The sequence below is a fragment of the Pomacea canaliculata genome, linkage group LG13 (genome assembly GCF_003073045.1).
Source record: "Pomacea canaliculata isolate SZHN2017 linkage group LG13, ASM307304v1, whole genome shotgun sequence".
In the NCBI taxonomy this organism is placed as follows: Eukaryota; Metazoa; Mollusca; class Gastropoda; order Architaenioglossa; family Ampullariidae; genus Pomacea; species Pomacea canaliculata.
In genome coordinates, this window is record NC_037602.1 from 7,600,137 (window position 1) to 7,612,832 (window position 12,696).

Genomic DNA, 12,696 nt, shown 5'->3' on the forward strand with positions numbered 1-12,696 from the left:
GTCAGTGTGTCAGTCTGTGGGGAGTAGTAGTGGTGGTGGTGATGGTGGTGATGGGTGGGAGGAGTTGTGTGGGGTGGGAGGAGTAGTGTGGGGTGGGAGGAGTAGTGTAGGGTGGGAGGAAAGATGAATGGGACCAGCAGCGAGAGTGGCTGCCAGACGCGGCGCCAGTCATCGGTCTTTCGTCGGTTTCATCGCGCGCATCGCTGTGCGTGGCGGGCGGTTGCTGCCAGCAGTCCGTGTGCAGCGCCGAGGACCGTCGTCATGGAGCGGCGCCGTGACGCGCGTGCTGTATGCGGTACGTCCAGGCACGTGCGCTCGCACTCGTCGTCTGCGGAGAGAGGACGAGAGAACAAGAGAGGAAGGCATCAGGGGATGTTGACCGCTCTTCGGATGTGTTTGTTTTAGTGCGCCATTCTATTGACCCGGGTCGCTGGATACTTGTCGACATTTTACGCAGCAGGTCAGTCCTCCAACCCCTTCCATCCTTACCCCCGTTCACTACGACCCTCCCCTTTCCCTCGTTCAACTATTCTTTGTTCTTCTTTCTTCCTCTCACTTTCTGTCTAGTGTCCTCATTGTCTTTGTCACATCTCTGTCTTTTTCTTTATTTTTCTTGTTTACACAAAATCTTAATGCTTGCTGGTATTCTTCATACTTTATAAGAGGCGTGTGTGTGTGAGGGCGTGTATGTGTGTGTGTGAGAGTGAGAGAGGGAGCACGTGTTCACAGTTCATTGCCAGAGCAGAAAACAAAAGCAAAGACTTGGAGATTTGGTTTGGCTTTAGTATAACTGTTCGATACCGATCGATTGTTCACCCAGGCGGTTCATTTTGCCGTTGAAGTCGTCTTTTGAATCCATTCATCCACCCGGGTACACATCGGCGTCTGTCAGTGACGGATCGAGACATGGAATTACCATTCAATAGGTGATAACATTTTTGTCCTGCGTTGTCTTCCCATTTGGTTGATGGTGTACAGACTGTTGACAATTTCTACAGACGTTTTATTAAATAATAATAGTAGGAAGAACTGTTGTTGTTGATAATACATCAAGCAAAATGTTGTGACCAGGTAACATCCTCACCGACTGTTAAACCTTTTTCTAAAGCGAGCTTTTATCCGCTTTGATTTTTATTTGATAATATAGTTTCTCAGTGGTCATTTTTATTTTTAAGGGACCGACTCTTTGAGGCTGCTAATACTTCCAGACTTTATCATCAAGCTGCAATCACAGGTAGTCTGGAACTGTAAGTATCCACCGGACACAACAGCTCCTCCCATAGCTAACTCCCAAGCTAGCTTTATCCACAGCAAGCGACCTCCACCTACCCGCAATCCGTCAAAGTGTTTATTGTCGAGACGACTTGCCTAGTTTTTTTTTTTCTTCTCAAAACTTCCCTCCTCCCCCTCCTTCTCTTTCTCCCTCACCTCAGCGTAAAACAACGGTTCCCTCATCCCTTCCTTTCTCTCCCTCTCTCTCTCACACACGCCACCCTAGTCTATAGGATCCAGACCCACATTGTCGCCACGCGCCGGCAGTTATGTCTCCCCCCCGCCCCATGCCACCACCTCACCCACCGCCATGCTGGGAGTGCTGGCATTACGTAGGTCTCGCACATGTTTCCCTTTGTTTCTGTAGGAAACCAAGACCGCAGCTGTCGTGTTTAACTGACATGTTGCCATGGTTTCTAAACTCCTGATTCGGGAATTGCGACAGTCTGGTCCGTCCTCCTCTTCGTCGGCGCATGCTAATTCCTTCCTCGGTCCTTCGCCGCTCCTGCTCCACGCACGGCGCTTGAGAAAGAGTGAGCAGCTGTTCACTCGCTCGCCTTACCTCACAGTAATAGGAAAGGTGGGGTGGGATGGGGTGGTGGCACTGTTCATTCAGAAACGAACGCCCTCTGTGTGTGTCGTCGGGAAATCATCGAACGGAACGTTTTCAGACAAGCTGGGTCTGTCATCGGTTTCCTTGCATTAGCGAATGGCGCATCCCCAGCGGTTTAATGTCTGGTTTCCCATTCGTCTTCTTCGGGTTCGTCGGGCGGTCCGGGTAGCACAGCAGTTAAACACGAACTCCTCTCTGGTTGTACGGTCCATGGATTCAAAAATCGTTCACGCATTTCTCTCTGTCTTCTGTTCACATAGGCTACATTTCGTGATTTTATTTTTCTATAGATATTCATGGTTCATTGATCATTCTTTTCCCTCTCTCTCTCCTTTCCAAAAAAAAAAAGAAAAATTATTATTGGTAGGAAACACTTTCCCGACTATTACCCAGCCAATCTACCTCGTATTCTTTCGTAGCAATCTTTAAAAATTCTTGTTTCTAGAAATGATACAGTCACCTGCACGCGCGCTTCTCTCTCTCACACTCGCGTTTTTCTCTCTCTCACACACATATCTATATAAATGTTAGTACATCAGAAGATAACAAATTCCCTAGATGTAAGCCAATACCCAGTGCGTGTTGCAGGCTGGTCAGGTGCAGTCTGATCAGCGAACATGATCAGAGGACAAAAAGGAGGCTTCCGCTTTCACTTTGGTCGTCTGACCGGTCTGCAGTCGGGTGGTCCAGGTGGTGTGTGTGGGAGATGGCCATTAGGCTAATGGAAGCGGCTATGGATTGGGTACCTCTTTGTATTGCACTCGTCAGGGCCGAGCAGAATGGTTGTCGTGGCCAGGTCATGATTCCGAGCGCACAGGATCACGTTTCTGGCCACATGGGGGACACGTGGGGTGGCCTGGCATCAAGCATTGGATGTCCATTGACAAGTCGACCGTCTGCTTTATACTTTTTTCTCCTCACGCGACTTCGGGAATTTGGATCTTGGGTGGACAGGTTTGTTTTTTTGAGAGCAGATGTCTCGTGATCGAAAAGGAGTGAATCCGTTTCAGATTTGCGTACCTTCATCAGTCACTTTGAAAAAGAAACAAAAATTGTGTTTGCATGGTGGTTGAAATTTGGTACTGAGGTTAGAGTACGTAGAGCTTGTCTGCACTTTAATCAAGAGCAACAGGAAGGAACGAGAGAACGGAATTTCACATCCGTATGAAAAAATAATTGAAGCCCAAACAAAACTAAACAATAATAACAACATTCCCATCGCCATTGCCCGACGAACACTACTGCTGATTATCTCCGTCCATGTTTTCATCTGTAGCTCTGGGGTCTAACAGCTTTGAGAACAAGCAGTATTTTTTTTTTCAAATAAAAGAATTAAAAAATACAGGACTAGCACGTGACTAGACACGTTTCCAGTGAGAGACCCGCATCCAGACAATGCTGAATTGTCCATCACCGAACAGCTCCCGGAAATTAAAAGTATGCCAGAGTCTGACATGAAATTAAAGTGAAACATTACTGGTGGGTTAATAAAACATAGCACCATTAGTTTGTCACAAAAGTACAACTGGTTTTTGTGACTTTTTTGTTTTTGTTTTTTGTTTTTGGTGCATTGATGCAATTTTTAGTGAAAACAAAACCGTTCGGAAAGCGTGGAGCTCACGTGTAGTATGGAGGCTTTTGTCAACGACCCAACATTTGTGACGAAGCTTTAAATAAGATTTTAACCTCTTCTATCCCTCACTTGCATTTAAAAATTGAAAAATTCTGACGATTGGGAACAGAGCAGAGGGAAGGGAAGTGATACCATTAGACAAACGACCAAACCGGTCAGTTGAAAATAAGCGGGTTGGTCTTTAATGAAGGATCACCACTGACTGACATAGCGGCATTGATGACGAGAAGAAAGCTCCGGCAGTCTTGCCGGAAGTGAGAGACCCGTTAACCAGTCGGGTGTGCGGTTGGTCACGTGTAGCATCTGCAGTGTCGTCAGCAGCAGAGGTCGCATCCAGTGGGGGATGCACGTGGGTCCACCTCGTTTGTCTTCTGGCAGCCAGGTTGTGTAATCACAGTCTGTGTGATTGTATCCAGCTGGCAATCGTGATAGATGGGCTGTGTGACTGTGTCCTACTTTTCATCCTGCAGCTGCACATGTGTGTGTGTATATATGTGTGTGTATATGTGTCTGTGTGTGTTTACGTGTACTTGAGGTAACTGTATCCGTGTTTCTCTTGGCAACTGTACAGTCTGTGGGAGGGTGACCAGCTTTGTTCATGGTAGCTACTCAGTATCGCCACATGTAGTTCCATGCTCATGTTTTGCAGGTGCTAAGCCTGTCTTGTAAATAAAATCTGCTCGTTTTGTCTTCAGTAATAGGTAAAAAATGTTTTGAAAAGAAAAAAAGCCGGATACAGCCCTTCCTGAGCCCGTCGCACTCTTCACAAAAAGTTTTATTCCAACAGGCCCTACACTACTCTTGTTCACACATACATAGCTGACCTCTGCTCACACAAAAGGCGAGGTCAGAATCCGGCCAAAGCGACAGTGGAGGGTTAATACTATGGAAATGACTAAACTTGGCTTTTTAAACCCCACCTGACCTTTTATGACTGAATTCAGTTCTTTAGAAGAATTCACTTCCCCATATCTGAGCGGAGAATTGTAATGAATGAAGCTTTTGAACAGCGTTCTTCTCACCATGGATGTAGGCCAAGACCTCTGTCTCTTCAGGTTTATCATAGAAGAGGTTTGCTGGTATGGTAACAACTGTATGACGAATACATTGCCATTTGTTCCTGTCTTTAGAAACTTTACAGTTAAGGTGAAGCTACGCATGATTGAACTCCCCACCCACCCACAGACACAAATGACAACTGATATGATAGATTCTGTAACTGGAAGCAGAAGGCTCTCGGTTCGAAGCCTGATAAGGGTTTCGGCTAAATAACTCTAGGAAATGCTCATCTGCAGGTGTATTTGGATTTCTAAAAAGAGAAAACGTTAGGGAGGTGCTGTAAGACTGTTGATGCTGGTGAGGAGGAAGGGGGAGTAGGAGAACCAGCACTCATCTTTATGTTATGACATTCAATCGACCCTTGTCTGGGTAGCAGCCTGACACGTGACATCAAATCCTATTTCAAGCAAAACTGTGTGGGAACGGTTGGTTGTAGACTATTCACACAACACACAAACACTCCCGCACTCACTCACCATGTCACACCAACAGCTGCACATATGTGTAAGGACAATGTAGACTCCGACTGGACACTCGTCTAGCTGCCACCCCATCCCCCACCCGTTGTCCAGCCCTGGAGGTATTTGCTTTTGATGGAACATGAACATCGCAACCGAGCGAGTTAATCAAATGCATGCGGCGCTCCTATGAGGTCCACGTGGAGTTTTATATTGTCATTCGATTTTTCGTTTGATTCCTCGTTCATTTCTCTCTTCTGTCGCTTCCCTGTTTCCTATTAAACCCAACAAAAAAAGAATCCTCTCGACTTTTATCATCATGAAAGGTTTTTAAGAGCGTCGCCTAAATACTCTCAACTTCAACATAATTGAATCGAGCGAAGTTCGGTTTTTTTTTTTTTTTTTTTAAACGGGTAGAAGCGAATGGTTCACGATGTCAAGATGTGTAGAGCTCTCAAGAAGTGGAGCGGGACGTGTGAAACATGCTCGTGTCATTCAAATAAATAATGCAGGCCCTTGTAGCGAGTTTTGAATTCACGGTTTCAAATGAAAAAAAAAAAAAAAAGAGAGGCAGTGAGACAGATACACATGCATTGATAGATGGTCATCAGAGGTTTATTTGATCGGTTGGCTGGAAGGTGAGTAGAATTTTTTGCTGTGTCAGCAGCAGAGCCGTATGGTGAGAAGACAGACGAGAGAGAGGGAAGGTGGAGGGCAATGATTGAACTCTAGGGTTATTACAGGGAAATAATGAAACGGGAAGAGCAACAGGAAGCAAAAATTAAATACCATTTACCATCGGGCACGATTGTCAGCCCCACCATTTGGACAACCACACTTACAATGAAAACTCGCGCTGAATGGGTGGACATGCGGTCCGCTTGTACTTCCTGCCAGTTGTGTTTTTAGATGCGATTGTAAGTAAACAATTATTTTGGCAACTCACAGTTTTGAGCGAAAACCACGGGTTTCAGTCTAGCCTGCCATTTCTGTTGTCTTTTCTTTTAGTCCCAAGTTCGGTAATGTGACTGTGTGTTGTTAAGAAGGTCCTTTACTGACTGTCTAACTCTCAGGTAACGATGTTCAGGTTTCTCCTCTCTTCCTCCCGTTGCCTGTTAAGTCAACCGGTGCTGACTGGGATCGATTGTGGCTTCATTTCCTTAAACCATCCGTACTTCTTAGTCCATACATAATGTATCACATCATGATAATGTTCATTGATTTGCTTAAAGAGCCCACCCGTCTCTGCGTGTTTGGTCGCATTTCTTTCTGTTTGCCAGTTAAAACCTGTAGCTGTGCTGAAAAGCTGGTAGAAGTTTTTTATTAATATTATTTTGAGCTTATATGCTGCGTTTATTTTTTTTGCATTAACCCATGAACTGCCAACTTATAAAAATTGATTCTTCAGAAATATAACTTCAAAGGATCCAGCCGCAGGCCGTCTCCAGTCAGGATTCACTCGGATGGTCCAGACAGAAACAGTCTTCATCTGAACTGAGTTATGGCTTGTGTGTCACATCCTCTGTGGAGGGCACGTTGTATTGTTTATTATCATCAACATGTGATCTTATCTTTTTCCGCGGGGTTGCAGTCGATAAGGTGCCCGATCTTCGTTGTCAGTGCTCACACGTTCTGTTCGTGCCACCCGACCTGGGCGTGTGCGCAAATCGATCTCTACCCGTTTAAACTCTACCAAAGCAAGAGCTGGCATTTTGTGGTATATCGAGGTCATGAAGTGCTCAGTGGGCGTACAGTCTACAGCGGTAATCTTTAATACCGAGTGTGTAGGTCCTCATAATGTTATTTCAGGTTTGTAGATATGTGGGTGGGCAAAATTTGACCCCAAAAGAGCTTATTTGTAAACGAATCACGACCTTTAAAAAGAGGGGTGCTTATTACTACATTTTGGTGTAAAAGGATTTACATTTGTGCTCCTCACCTTCCTCCTTTGCCATAAGCAAGGATGGCAGTTATCCGTCCCGAGAAAGAAAAGCCAAACAGACCTCAAGGTGAACCTGGGACGGAAAATAAAATTCTGAGTGACTGGAGAGGGACGGGGTGGGGAACTTGAGGAACTGAACTTGGTAGGAAGGAGGAACTACAGGAAGTCAGTTCAAATAATTTACAACTGTTAGATGTCACCATCCAGGATGGAAAATGTCATGGGTTGGGGGTATGAATCGCTTTGAAGTTCCGCCTGGTAAGCTCAGGTGTTACTGAAAGCGAGATCAAAAGTTCGTACCTATCACTGGAGGGCCTAGTCCTAGGGGTCGACAGGTAAAGGGTGGTGAAGGGTGAAGGAGGAGTGGTGGTTGAGGGTATGGAAATGACAAAAGATAGCAGGGCTGGGGTATGAGACAGCGATACAGAAAACGCTGAGGTGATGATTTCCTATCCTCGTTTTGCCATTCAGTTCAGTATTGACTTCATGTCATGGTTGCAGAGAATTATTTTGATTTAACTAAATTAAAAGTTCGCCTCTGTTTCATCCAGCCAACTATAAAATGTGGTATGGAGTGTTTGCTGTTCTTTAGAACTTGTGGGTATTGACGTTTTGAAACAATCAAAATTAGCATAAGGTGGAAAAATTAATGAAAGTAAGCTTCACATCAAAAAGACAATCTTGAATAAGATAATCATAAAATAATATATTTAAAACTTGTTATGAGAATAGCTTGTTCCAAGCCCACACTTTGATTAAAGTAAGACAAAAGCAACCAACCAACCAGCAAAAACAAGATTTCTTCCTGTGATGGTCGTTTGTCTTTTACTCACCTCACGGGGATGGTTAATAACTGTCGTACCAACTGTCGTGGCATTATTTGACACAAGAAGCCAGTGAGCCATCAGTTATTATTCGAGATGTTTCTACCCAAACATTGCATGGTGACCACAGTCAGTAATGCGGAGCCATCGTGTACGAGACTTGACCCTTGAGGTAACAAAAAGGTCAAGATGCCCTCCTGCTGTTAGTTAATCGGTCGTGACCCTAAGGAGACTTCGTTCCACCAATGCCTTATCCCTCTGTTGTCGTGTTTGTGTGTAGTAGGCACAAGGGGTTGGGATGTGAGATACGGTTGGCGGTTTGAATTCTGTCCAGGCTGACATTGTATATCGCACGAACCGACTCAGTCCTGCCTCCCACCCGCCTTACCCCCGATGTCACGAGGTCGTTCATATTCTGTTGACACTCTTGTGTCGTATCAAGAGCCGAGGGTGGCGATGTCGGTCTCGTCGTGACAGAGGATACCGTGACGAGACATCTTAATTGAAATAACTAACTCCAAAAGGGATACAAGGACTTTTTTCACGGCAAGTAACAAAGGTTTTCAAAATTTTCATTTCACCACCAGCAGGCATTTAGAAAAATCTGCTGTCATAATTGTTAAAAACAGGTAGCAGCGATGTAACCGCCCGCTTGCTACTCAATACAACAACAATAATAATAACAACCGGAAAACATAAACATGTAAAACAGGTTGTGCGCGACCGGCTCTTCCCTGTCCACACCAAAAAATTTATGAACACATTTCTGGATGAAACTAATTAAGTAATGTAGTGTGCAGACCTAAAAACATTACACGGTCAGATAAGATTTTTTTAAAAATGGTGGATATATGTAATTTTTTTTAAATTTGTGAGCTTTTTGCAGCAGGTTGCACTGGTGTTTGTAGTGTCAGACAGCACGTGCAGTACAGTATTCATCATTCCATTGAGTGTGAAAGGTGTGCAGTGTGTTGACCCTGCTATTCCCCGTCTGCATGCGAATAAATTAAATTTGTTGAAATATTGTGTGGGGAGGAGGGACTGCTAGAAGGTCTTTGGCTTGGCCAAGGACAAGAAACGCACCAAAGAAAATCCGATTCTTCCTGGCGATTGATGTTCCAGCTGTAACCTCCGAACTTGACAGGTCGAAGGTGAGCTAGCAACTAGGTTACAATTGACTTATGATACGGCCACTATGCCTCAGGTTCGTGTCGATGATGGAAGGCAGGGCGAAGACCTACAGACACACAGGGCAAGCAGACAACAGCAGGACAGCTTGCACAACGGAGGAGGAGGCGGGTGGAGAGAAAGAGACGGGAGGGTAAAGACAAAGCGGGCAACAGGAGGGCGTGGAGCAAGTCAGGCAGTGATCAATGTGACCATATTAGAAACACGGACTAGGCCGCCTTGCCCACAGGTTCTGCAGACGTCGATGTCCAGGGCATAATGGCCGTTGAAGGAAGATTCTGTCCGCGCAGGAATGGCTCTCTGGGTCTTTAGAGGCCCAGCTGAAACCCTTTTCTTTTTTTAAGGACTCTATTAATAGAGAAAAACTTGAATGTCGCTCACCCGCTGCGCTAGCGGGAAACTGTTTGAGTAGCCAGCAGGTCGTCGAGAGTCTGCTACGTTTTCTTTCTTTTAAGTAGTCATCATTTCGTTGTCGTCGTTTTTTTTTCCTCCAGGGCTAGCTGCACAACATGTTTCTAAAATTTTAAGCTGGTCTTCAGATGAAAATTTATAACCGGTTTTTTTTTCAGAAATCATTCCTATGTCATTCGAATGCGTTGCACAAGCGAGGACAAAAATTGTGCTGACGGTAACAAAAGTCTGGCTTAAACAATTTCAAGAACAAGCAGGTGTGTGACCACTGCTACCCTCCTATTAAAATTCACTGCTCCAGAAACTGTTCCCTAGTGTGGGTGACTTGTCCTTCTCCACACCTTGACCTTTGGTCTTACCCAAGCACCACCAAGTCCTCTTTTGTCATCAGGAAATGTTGTCTAACCCCGTGACCTAACCCTAGAATTCACTGCTCCAGAAACTGACTGTTCCCTATGATTTAGCATAGGTGACTTGTCCTTCTCTCCATCTTCGCCTTGACCTTTGGTCTTACACAAGGACCTCCAAGTCCATTTTTTTGTCCTCAGGAAAGAGATTCAGACCTAACCTCGTGCCCTATCGTGACCCCTCGCGTGATGATGACGTCGTATGTTCACGAGCTGATGACTTCCGTCCCTTTCAGCGCAGAGAGATTAATATGCACACTCCGTCGCACAGCCCCTCCTGGGGGATGCCTGGCAAACACTCCATAGAACCGTACACAACATGAGACTGCGCATGTCAGCGGCTCTTCAAAGACAACAGTCGAGTCCTGCAGACCACTGCAGCCGCCAGATTTGCATGCACGTGCCAGCGTTACCCTCCCCTTCTCATAACCCCCAATCATTTTCTTCCATCCCTCTTCACCCCGAAAGATCCATTCGTCACGGACATCGCCTTTAAAGCACGGACAAAAGAAATAAAGACTCGCAGACCGCTGTCTCGGAAGCCATGTAAACTAGAGGGAACTGTGACTCGGCAGACAGCGACTAACCCAGGACAAGCCAGGCGGATGGTTGGTCAGAGTGAAAGTAGGGTAGGTGGTTCCCTCCACCACCTTATATCCATACCCCCACGCGACACATTTACTCCCTGCTTTTTTTTTTTCTTGTCCTGTTTCTCGGTTAATTTTGTGGATTGCATTCAGTCCAGTGAACACTGATGTGGCGATGTGTGGTAGATTAAGGGACGGACAAAGATACTTCTTTTTTTTTTTTAAATAGAGAGTGGATTGACGGAGAGGGTCTAGAGTCTAGACTCTAGAACGTTGATTTTAGGTTTTGTAGGGAGTTTACACCTTGTCACTTTTATCTGTACCTTCAGCCTCTCTCTCTATCTCGCTGAGCGAGTTCGGAGAAGTTTTGAGACTCAGGATGATATATAAGTAAATGTGTGCTCGTGTATGCAACACAGGATTTGTGTGAGTGTACTCTGTTCCATATAAACTAGTAACTTTAAAATATAAATGTAAACCACTCCTAATAACCGCGGTACTAACTAGGTTAGTACTTACTAGCACTAACTAGGTTACTGCCTCAAAATAAATTGTCTCTTTTAAAGTTCAGCGCACGGTCTTGCATGTTCTGCCTGCGAGCACCTGACACACACAGGTAGGAAAGTGTGGGGCCGTTTGTTTTTGGAACATGTCTAAATTATTTGGCAGGCAGTTGTCTCCGGAATGTTTTGACACACTACTTATTATGCAAACCGCTTTCGTCGTTGGGTCGCACGAGGGAAAACAAATTGTCAACAAGAAGCGACCCACCTGCGAGCAAATGTTGTGAGGAACACAACTGTGGCATCCACTGGTCAGTTTTCTCAGTGGCTTTCATAGAGCAGTGCCAGACAGGAGACAAACAGTTGCTGTTTGCAGACAAGACAAGAAAAATACAACACTAGTTCGGAGGACGAAGGTTGGAGGGAGGGTAGGGTGGTAGGCTGAAAAGAATTAACGGACAATGACTTTTAGTCCTGATAAGTATGGATTTAAAACGTTCGCTTCATTGAGTTCTTAGGAATAGGATCATTGAATTTTCTGCTGTCCTTTTTGCATCTTTTCTGATTACTGAGCTAGACAGCCCAGAAATGATTCTTATTCTCTTTTTTCCCTCGTCTCTGAATACACAGAGATCGCATGACTTGGAAAAAACAAAGCTAACTCTTTGGCAAATTGAAGATGCACAAGTTTGTGTCTGTGTGTGCGCGTGCACCTGCCTTTCACTCTTCCGGTCAGCCTGGTGCAGAGAGAGAGAGAGAAAAAAAAGATTTTGTGGCTCAATTCAATTGTTTTTCATTGTAAAAGCGGAAATGTCCAATATTTTGTTTCGGAAGATGAGAGTTTGCAAGCAATTGTCTCCAGTAGCAGAGATTTTTATTTTTGCTATAATAAGAGATATTTACAGAGTTCCAGACACAATAATTGAAAAGGGTCTGAAAGCATTAAAGCAGATGCAGTATCAATGATCGATGTTTGAAACAACCCACCCAGTGTGTTTTTAGATGTTAGAGACCACAAGGGCGAGGGACTTGAAGTGAGCGGTCAATACCTGGACAGTTTGCACAACGTGGCTCACACACTTACAGGAGTGGTGTAAATCTGGGGAGAGAGAGAGAAAGGCCTTTAAATCAGAGGCGAACCTTCCAGATTGACAATCTCGTTTGCGAGGCTGGATCGTGACAGCAGAACTGCGCCAAAGATACGACCTGTCACGTGACCCATGAATATCGCTTCTGTGTGGCTACAATTTTTCAAGTGCAAAGCTTCAGAAGTCACAAATATTTTGTCCGTTGAGCCAGTTTAGCTTCTGCACACCATTCGGGAAATCTGAGACTCCGACATCTCCGTTGTTTCTGTTTGTTGTGCGTCCTGGACTTTCAAACCTTCTCCTAAACAGTTTGGCAAACCCGTTTGGCTCGTGTTTGCCGTTTTACAACCTGTTAAAAAAATTCACTTCGGTTTAAGGTTTTTTATAGCTGCTGCCAATGTCGCTTGCCAACTTGACTGAACATAAAACCTTTCTAAGTGAATTGCTGAACGGTCATGAAGTGTGGGTCATTGTTTTCAAAAGACTTTTTAAAGAATAAAACTTCTGGCCGTTTGGAAAATGACATTTGGCTCTTGCTTTAATAGGTAAGAAATGATGAAAGCGAGTAGCATGGCTTCAAAACTTCATGGATTTATTTTTGTTTGTTTTGTCTGCCTTTTTGGCATCAACAACGTGTAAATACAAAATTAAGAAATTAAAGCACGTCTCTGTTTAGGAAAAACTGGTTTGTAAAATTGTTTTTAGCTTGTC

General features: G+C 44.7%; 1 protein-coding gene across 7 annotated transcripts in view; it reads left to right on the forward strand.

The window, feature by feature from the left end:
- LOC112553810 (transient receptor potential cation channel subfamily M member 3-like) overlaps positions 1 to 12,696 on the forward strand; it is a 144,900-nt gene that overhangs the window by 22,152 nt on the left and 110,052 nt on the right. Inside the window, exon 1 of one of the 7 annotated variants that reach the window (XM_025221269.1) lies at positions 111 to 460. The exons of the other annotated variants lie outside the window; for them this stretch is intronic. The gene's annotated coding sequence lies outside the window, so the exon portion shown is untranslated. Of the gene's footprint in view, positions 1 to 110; positions 461 to 12,696 lie in introns of those variants that run through there. 7 annotated transcript variants of the gene reach the window in all.